Below are 9,807 nucleotides of genomic sequence, written 5' to 3'. Positions count from 1 at the left end.
TCCTCCGCCGGCTCTTTAAATCGAGCCACGCGCGTGTACATAAATCCGTGTGTACGCAGGACAAACAGTCTCGCCGAAAAACGAGGAGAGCAGCGGGACCCGGGGGTGGATGGAAGAGGGAGGGCGAATGGAACGAGGACCCTCGTCTCTGAAGGCTGGAATATTCCAAAGGACGGAACGTCCAAACAGCTTACCGGATTATCCGATAATCCCATTACAGCGAGGTCATAAAACCATGGAGCTCGAAGCTGGAAAAAGGGCTGTCCGTGAACGCGGGGAAAATAAATAATAAGCCTGGAACCGCCGTTGGATTGGCGTGCTCCGCGGGGGTTGCTGGCCGGGGACTAATGCCAGGCCGGTTCCAGGAGACGGCATTCGCGATGCTTGGTGTAGAAGACGGTCGGAGGTGACGGCGGAGGGCCGCGGAGGGGGATGAAAGGGGTGCGAAGCGGGAAGAAAAAGCACGGGCGCGGGAAACGACGCGCTGGATAAGAACGACGGACATTTCTCACGTTCGGCGCTCATGAATCATGGAAGAGTAATCCTCGCAAATAGCTGTCGTCTAAGAATTTCACTAAACCCCCACCGCCGCGAACTCTTCGACACGCGACGGATATTACCTGGCGTAATCGTCGCGACGCCGCCCGTTCGACCGTTTGTCGGGCTTGACTGATTCGTTTCGAATAAGTTGCCTGTCCGTGAAATCGTTACGGTTTCATCGGTTCGCCTCCCCATCGATTCTCTCCGTGTTATGCAGTGGAAGCGCGATGGGAAGATGAAGCTTGCGGCCGAAGAAAACGGTGTGATATACAGGGTGGGCTGATAACTTCGAGTGTTCTGTTTCTTTATGCCTGGAGGGAGATTTCAACTCTCTGCTTCGTTTATTCGAACGTCGGACTGTGCATTCTTATTGGGTAGGTAATTATATTTGGACTTATTTTATTTCAGAGGCATTTAATCCAAGTGCATTCGATGATACTTGTATACATAAAAATCACGATGATCAGGTGATAATAGGTATGTCATTTTGAGAATCATAAAGACGAATGAGTAGAATAAGATGGTATCAAAGAGACGAGGAGTTAGGGCAGAAATAGGTTAGGTCTCTTTACAACACCGATATATAACATAATTATCATATGACAAATATACCCTTCCAATTCCAAAGGAAAATAAGAAAGGGTTGCTAGTATAATGGTGTCTATATAAATTAATGAACGCATAAAAATTGTTTAATTTATAAATAATACAGTATTGCGAAATTTAGTATGGTCCCTGAAAAGGAGAAATCGACACAGGATAAAGGAACTAGCACTGTATGTAAAAGAACAATACGCTTATTCCTGGAAGTAAAAAATCCATTATATGAAAAAAAGAAATTGGTACTGTATAAAGGAACTGGCAGTATATAGGAAAGAACAATACAGCTTGCACGGAAAGAAAATTCCACCATTCGTGGAAGTGAAATTCATCTCGGGCAGGGATGAGAAAGGCGTCATTAAGGTGAAGTTTCACGGGGATGGAGGATCGGTTTTCGGGGAAGGCAAATGTTACCGCGACAGCTGATAAATGGTAGATAAACGTTTCTTTTTAATGACAGCCGGCGGCTCGCACCTGGAAAGGATTTCGCCGTCTGCTCCTTCCCGCCCGTTCGTCAAAAAGAAGGATAGCCGTTCGTGGAAGTTTTTCCTTGCAAATGCAAGATAAATAACGCTTATCTTTCTCGCGGGTTAGACTTACCCCACGCCCCTTCCGTCTCGTCCCGCAAACTTCTGCCGCGGTTCAGAGCGTACCAGCCGAGATAACCGGCAGAAATCCTGAGGAATTTTCAATGCGGCTCGTACCACGTCGAATTTATCGATAGAATCCGTGGCTGGGTACGTCGGAGGAGAAAATCGGAGCAACGATACGTATAACCAACGTGAAATCCCAGTGGAGTTCGTTAACGCACGTTTATCGCCTGTTTCCAACCATTTTTCATCTCCATCGCGCGGAAAATACGAGTTCCCGTGATCCCTTGCGCGGTACGTCAATGGGAAGGATGGAAGCACGTCGGTGCTGAGACGATTACAAATTAAACAGCGCAGTGGTAGCAGAAATAACTAGAAAACTTCTTTTTCCTCTTGTCATGTACACGGATAAGCCTCGTGGTTACTCAGGGTCAACACCCTTTTACTGAAAATTCGATATTCTTCCATACTTTGGTATAAAAAATGTAGTATTCCATTCAAGAAATAAGGTTGACTTCCAAATCTTCGAAACCCTTCCACCCATAAACAAAATAAATGTACTACGCGATGTACCTCTTCAAATCGTGCAACTTTTGTATATAAAACTTTTTCGTATGACATATACCTTGGAAATTATAGAGATGTTGCGTTGACCGCTCTGTATATATATAGGTGTTTATAACGCATCGTACTGTACTGTCGGCACGCGTGAAGAAGACAGGCGAGAGCGCTACCCCCACTCCAGCTGCGGGCCCCCACGCCACTAGCTTCCCCACCACCGCAGGCATCGGCCGTTATTCGCCCCACTCCTCTGGAGTGGGGACGCAGGCACTCGCCTGGGACCTTCACACGGACCGGCAGTGCATCGTAGTGTTGTTATTTTACTGGTCGTGCGTGAAATTTAACAAAGGACTGCACATCCTGTTACCATATACATTTACAAGAAATAATTATACAAGAAGATAGAAACAACACAAACCTGGACTAGGCCGACAACTTAACATTAAAGGTTAGAATAATTAAACTCATATATCTATCTTGTATCTGCAATAGTAGGTATTATTTTTACTTTCTAATTTTTACTTTTACTCTCATATCAACATACATACGTTTGTAGACACACGCCATCTCTGAACGAAATTACCACGGTTATCGTTAACGCGTAGTACAATATTTTGAAAAATAACATTCCAAACCTAATCGAAAGGAAGCTTTTCTTCTTGTCACATCTAACATGATCAACCCAGCTAACAGAGAGGTCACGTGTTAGGTTTTAGCTAGTTACACAGTATAATCGTCAAATTAAGCAGTATATCAATCGAACCAACGGGGTCCATAGAGTTCGTCGGTTCTCGCGACTTGCGGATGAAGCTTAAGGGCGAGGAGGTGCACGTGGCGAGGGAAAACGTCGGTGGAAGATCCAAGGGGGTGATTCCAGGGGCGGCGAGATAACGCGGTTGGTTTAAACCGTATTACCTAAGCCGGTGAGCGGAATACGCGGCGCTCTGCCCACCTGCATCTGCGCCACTACCTTCTGCATGCGCGCGTTGCATTAAGGCTGTATCGCATGCCGCATAAAGATGGGAACGAGCGCCTTCGGGGCGTCGTGACGGCACGATTAAAAAAACCAGAGGAGCTCGGATGGTGGAGAGATGTAAGACGTTTCTTAAGTTTAGTCGCCAGCGAGCCGCGGGCAACTTAGCCGCGACATATTTCTATTCATCCCAACAGCGGATCGCTATCTCTATATGCTGCAATTTTCAGACCAGTCTGATGAGATTCTTGTGGCCGATACGAAGGTTCTTCCAATGGAAATTTCGTCCTTCTCTATAACTTTGATTTTCATTTCTGATTCTCGATCACTGTTCTCTGGGATGGGTAATCGTCAAGGTATAATTTGAAATTTTCATGTTTATATTGCAGAATTGGGTTTGTGAGAAGTTTAGGTTAGGGTTTGGAAATGTATCTGTGGAAGATCGATGTTTACATTGGCTACTGGTGAGAATTTTAGGCTTCTCTTATAAGGGATAGGATTAACTATGAAATTTTGACATTTGAGTCTTGTAATTGGGTCTGTGATGCTAATATTTTAATATTTAATATATAATATTTGCTTTTAATATTTAAATCCTAAATAACTGTATCTGTAAGAAGTTTAGACCTCTGCTTCCTAGGATAGAGTCAAGAATATTTGGAGACCAACAGTGAAATTTCGATATTTAAATTATGAAACAGTGCCTGTGAAGACTTTAGACATTCCTTACTAGTTAGACCCAAAATTATCCACATTTCAACTAAGAATTTCTCCCATTTAAATTGTTCGATTCCAGCTACAGATATTCCACACTTCCAATATTACCTATATTACAACAAAGATCATCCGAACCTCAAGTAAGAAATTTGAATCTATAAATTATAAATCTATAGAAACGATGTTCCATGCTTACTCCATTACCCAAGACAAGCTGGAGAAAATCAGTAGCTCGTCCATAGAATTCCGACGTTGAAATCGTGAGATTATACCAACAAGGACAATCGACAGATCTTGAAGGAAGGAAAGTCACTGTTCTCCTGTCTTTTATGCCAGTCTAGTGCACAACGCGCTCGGCTCGTCACAGATCAGTTGGTCAATAGAAGGAGCTGCGAGCACGAATCGAGCCGTGGTAATGGCGCGAGGGCAGGTGGCGCCACGTTCGCTCGCATCACGTGCACGTCCCAGTTAACACCGCGAACCACTTCAAATCTGACACCGCATTGGCGCACGTACGCTGCCGGTTAAAGTGTACATGTTTGCACTGCCAGTGTTCCGCTAACGAACCTATCGTTGCGGCTTCAGCCAACCGTCCCTGAACCCTTTTACGTACCCTCCATACTCCGAGCCTCGAGCTCGTTCCCAGCAGCCTTTATCATCCCCACTCCCTCGCCCGGCGTCTTTTCTATCGACGCCATCTTTAGATCCAATCCGAAACCTTTACATGGCGGAAGCGTGAATCGAGTGCCTCGAATCTCTGAACGATATTTACGATCGCGTGAATTAACCACTGGAAACCGAAGCTTGTACATAGGATGAGCGATTATCGGATTTGCGCGATGCATTACGCATGAAGTTTTCGTAATTATCATATGATGATCGAAGAGTAACGTAATATTGACATTTGCCGTTAATATTAATTACCACCACGAGATATATTTAAATTATTAATCCCGAATTGGGACCAGCGACGAATAGAGCGAATAATATCCGGAGATTACCAATTTTCCGGTTTTCAGTGCTCTCCAATTCCTGGAATTTCTGCTGCTCGCGGATTTTTAGCGTTCCGTGATTTTTCCTGGCTTATAGGCTTTCGAAATTCACAAAATCCCAGAGATTTTATTTATTTTTAGAGCTTTCTAATTCAGAGAGCTTCGAAATTTTCGGGATTTATTAAATCACGGAGACTTTTTATTTTTCGGGGTACGATAATTTACGGGGTTTGCAAGTTTTCAATGTTCCTAAAATTGCACAGTTTTTATTTCTTTTTAGAGATCGCTAATTTTTAGTCGTTCCTAATTTACAGAGCTTCCAAATCTTCAGATCACAATTTTCTTACATCACAGAGCCTTCTCATTTTCAGAGTTGAATACTTCCGAAAATTGCCTCATTTTCTCTAATCTTGAACCTTCACGATCCCCCGGAAATTGTCAGCACTCGGTAATTGCAACACCGGCAACCATAATCAGTTCATCACACGAGCTCGAAAATAGGAAGAAAAATAAAGGGAAATTAAGTAAGCCTGCGGCTATTCTCGGCAACCCCGTCCCTCCATTTCCTTTCGGCGCATCCTAGCCACAGCGGTGGTCTCACGAATCTCTACCGTGGTAGAGCACGATGGTGGCCGGAAATCGCGCGGCGTGTCCTTGCAGCTGCAGCAAATTCTTAGACGTGCGAGTGGCGAACGAGGTCGGTGCGCCGCAGCAAAGCCACCGAATGCAACGGCTCGTTCCGTCGATGCGGTTCACGGCAAGGGTGGAACGAGGTTCCAGAGGGTCGGCCAGGGACGCAGAGGGCCGGGGTGGCACGGTGGAGTAGTAACGTAACGCTAATCCAATTTGCTATGGCGCTGCACTTTACGCGGGCACCATTTTCAAAGGGGGACGCGGCAGAAATTGGGCTGAACGCGACGAGGAAATACCGACCAGACGTGACCGTAAATACCGAATAATGGCGGATGACCTGACGCAAATAAATGACGTTCGATCATTTTACATGAAATATCGAAAATTCGCATGTGTCTCAAAAATTTCCTTTATCGAAGTATCCTCAGTACCTATATCGTTGCGTCGATTGAACAATTTTTGCGCAATGGCGGATGACCTGACACGCATAAATGACGTCATACCATTTTAAATAAGATATATAAGGAATTAAGAATTCTCTTTAACAATCCCGTGCAACGAACTCATGTCTACAATAGTGAAAATTTTTGTTACGTCTATTGAAAAATTTTACTATGATGACTATAATTTTACTATAATGACTTACCACAAATAAGTGACGTCAAATAATTTTGTATAAAATATATAAGGAATTAAGATTTCTTCTGAAAAGTCCCCTGCATCGAATTCATATTTATAATAGTGAAAATTCTTGTTATATCTATTGAAAAATTTTACTGTAATGGCAGCTAATTATCACAAATAAATGACGTCGAGTAATTTCCAATAACTTCAAATAAATTATATGAGGAATTAAAATTTCTATTGAAAATCTTCTATGCATGGAACTCATGTCTACAATAGTGGAAATTCTTGTTATGTCCATTGAAAGGTTTTACTATAATGGCGGTTAACTTACCACAAATAAGTGACATCAAATAATTTCCAATGAAATATACAGGGTGTCCCAACAAAATGTATACACACTTCGCGTGATTAAAAAAAATAATATACATTTTACCGTTTAATTAAACCGTCTTTGCACTTCCAGTATGTTTTCACACTTATGGTAGCAATTTAAAATATATTTACATTTTTCAAAGTCTAGTCTGAAGTCAGCTATTATTTTAAACGGGTTGTTTAAACCGTCTTTGCACTTCCAGTATGTTTTCACACTTATGGTAGCACTTTAAAATATATTTACATTTTTCAAAGTCTAGTCTAAAGTCAGCTATTATTTTAAACGGGTTATACCTAGAAAAGAAAAAATAAATTGTAAACAATAAGGTATTAAAGTGTGTATACGTTTCTTGAGGACACCCTATATAAGGAATAACGATTTCTCCTTAAAAGTCCCGTGCATCAAACTCATGTCTACAATAGTGGAAATTCTTGTTACGTCTCTTGAAAAATTTTACCATAATGGCGGCTAATTTCCACAAATAAGTGACGTCGAGTAATTAAAATTCCTTTTGAAAAGTTCCCTGCATCGAATTCCCATCATATATTCCTATCACATTTACTGAGAAATTTTTGTAATAATGGCGACTGACCTGTCTCGACGAAACGACGTCGAATGGTTTAATACAGAACGTAAAGGATTAAGAATCCTCCACAGAGGTCGCGTTCATCGAACTCGCTCTAGAGACATATCTCCCGTCGCGTGCATTGAAAAATTTTTTTATAAATCAACTTAACCGCTCACCCATTCAACCTTGAAACGGCCCTGGAACCGGTTTACGTTACAAAAGCGATTCGCTTCCGTGAATCCCGAAACGCGTTGCCGAACGAAATGGATTCGGCCTGTAATGGTCGATTCGTTACACAGGAAACGATATCGATCGTCGAAAAAAAAGCACATGCAATATCAACACCGGTGACACTGCAAACTTCCAAAAATACACAGAAACAGAAAAAAAGGGGGAAAAAATAATAAAAAAAAAAATACAGAAAAGAGACGAAAAATTGGACACGCGTTCGCGTTTCAGCTTCGCGATTTATCTAACGAGTTTAGTCCCGAATCCGTGCGTTCGTTCTCATAAATATACAAAAGTCTGTAAGAATTTTCGGAAACTGCGAATTTCGCGTGCGTTGATCACGTTAACTGCGCAGATTCAAACAAGTTTATCCGTTTCGAGACTTATTCGAATGCGAGAAACGCGGTCAAATAAGGTTAGTACAGAGCTGGGGCTGTCAGAAACAGTTACTAACGCGTTTGAGGAACTTAAATCGGGATGTTTATACCGAGGACAGGTCGTTTGGTACCTATGGATCGAAGAACTCGCGGATTTCGTGGCACTTCCGGTAATGGAGGACCGCGAGGACGTTCGTGCCGCGATCACTTTGAACGAATATGTAATTAATTTTAGTTTGTCTAAGGCTTCGACGTAGACGTTTCCAAGTCGAGTGCAGTTCCTGGCTTGAAATTGCCAAGAAAAAGTGACGTTTCCGCCGTACAGTTAGACATTTTGCGTTCAACCGGAAGTTCGAGCGAAGGGGCGTAGGAAATTTAACTTCCTGTGAATGAAATTTCGTTTTCTGATAACATTTCCTTTTCGTTTATGTTCTATGTATGTTCCGAAACTAATAATTATTAGAAATTAATCTCCTGACTCTACTATAATTGCAAATATAGTGATAAAAGTATAATATTACAGTAATAAGAACGAATATATAAAATAATTATTAGTATTTAATAATATTATATATATTTATACCGGGTTTTTATTAATTGATTTATATAAATAGACAGAAGCACAATACACAGTTAATAGTTTTAAAATTTCATACTATAATTGAATACTTGATTTGCATAAATAGATAAAAGCATAAAACAAGTAATACGTTTAAATATAAATGTATAATACTTTAATCCTATATTAAAATTGATTACTTGGTATATGTAAATAAGCAGGAGCGTATATTTCAATAAATATTTAAAATTTCATATTATAATTGAATACTTGATTCACATAAATAAAGAGGATCACAATATAAATAATAATTTTAAATAAAAATACATAATATTTAAAATCCTTTATTATAATCGATTACTTGATTCGTATAAACAAGCAGGAGATAATAAGCATATAATTGACAACTACTAACGTTGGCAAAAATTTTTATCCAAACCCAATTAATTTCTCCTAAATCATAAACAGAAATTTTTATAATTTTTCCTTCTGTTTTTACTTCGTATTAAATCAATTTCATATCTCGTTTCATACTTATATTTTATTATTCTACATCTAACAATTAATTTCAGATAATTTTATAACTTTTCTCAGTGATAATATATTATATTTAAAATTCCATATTATACAATTTCTATGCAATATTATTCCCATATAAATAAAGAGGAGCATGATACAAATAATAATTTTAAATAGAAATACATAATATTTAAAATCCCATATTATAATCGACAATTACTAACTTTAGCAAAAATTTTTGTCCAAACTCAATTAATTTCTCCTAAATGGAATAAATTTTAAACAGAAACTTTTATAATTTTTCCTTCTGTTTTTACTTCATATTAAATCAATTTAATATCTCGTTTCATACTTGTATTTTATTATTCTATATCTAACAATTGATTTCAGATAATTTTATAACTTTTCTCAGTGATAATATATTATATTTAAAATTCCATATTATTAATTTCTATGCAATATTATTCCCGTAACCTAGTCTTTAAACTACAAATAAATATTCTGTCTATTTCCAGGAGACGATCACGGAGTATACCAACGCTCAAAATCAACTCACAAGGTAAGAAACGCGACAAAATTTTTCTCCAAAACTGCACGTCCCGATCAGCAACATCCACATAAAATTCTTCACACGCGAGAGAGTTTGGAGAGTCTCCTGGAAGCGTTGTTTCCGGTCACCCAGAGTTCAAAGTGCACGGCGGAGTACGCGTAGTTTCCGGGACAGCTCTGGAGTTTGATGGCGCGAGGTATTTAGAGTTCACGTTATATCCCAGTTATTAAGCGGCGAATCTAGTTAGCGTTAAGTTAAAGAGGCTCCTTCAGAGCCGACTGTCCCTCAGCCACTTCCGTCCCGCTCGATCCGGACGTTGCTGATGTAATATTAACGGAACCGGAAACACTAAACGAAGGCAAACGTTCGCGCCGGATATCGCCAGTTTGTAAGTCCCTCT

This window comes from Eufriesea mexicana, unplaced genomic scaffold (assembly GCF_001483705.2).
Source record: "Eufriesea mexicana isolate 0111107269 unplaced genomic scaffold, ASM148370v2 scaffold571, whole genome shotgun sequence".
NCBI classification, from domain to species: Eukaryota; Metazoa; Arthropoda; class Insecta; order Hymenoptera; family Apidae; genus Eufriesea; species Eufriesea mexicana.
Note: the sequence above shows the minus strand (reverse complement) of the source record.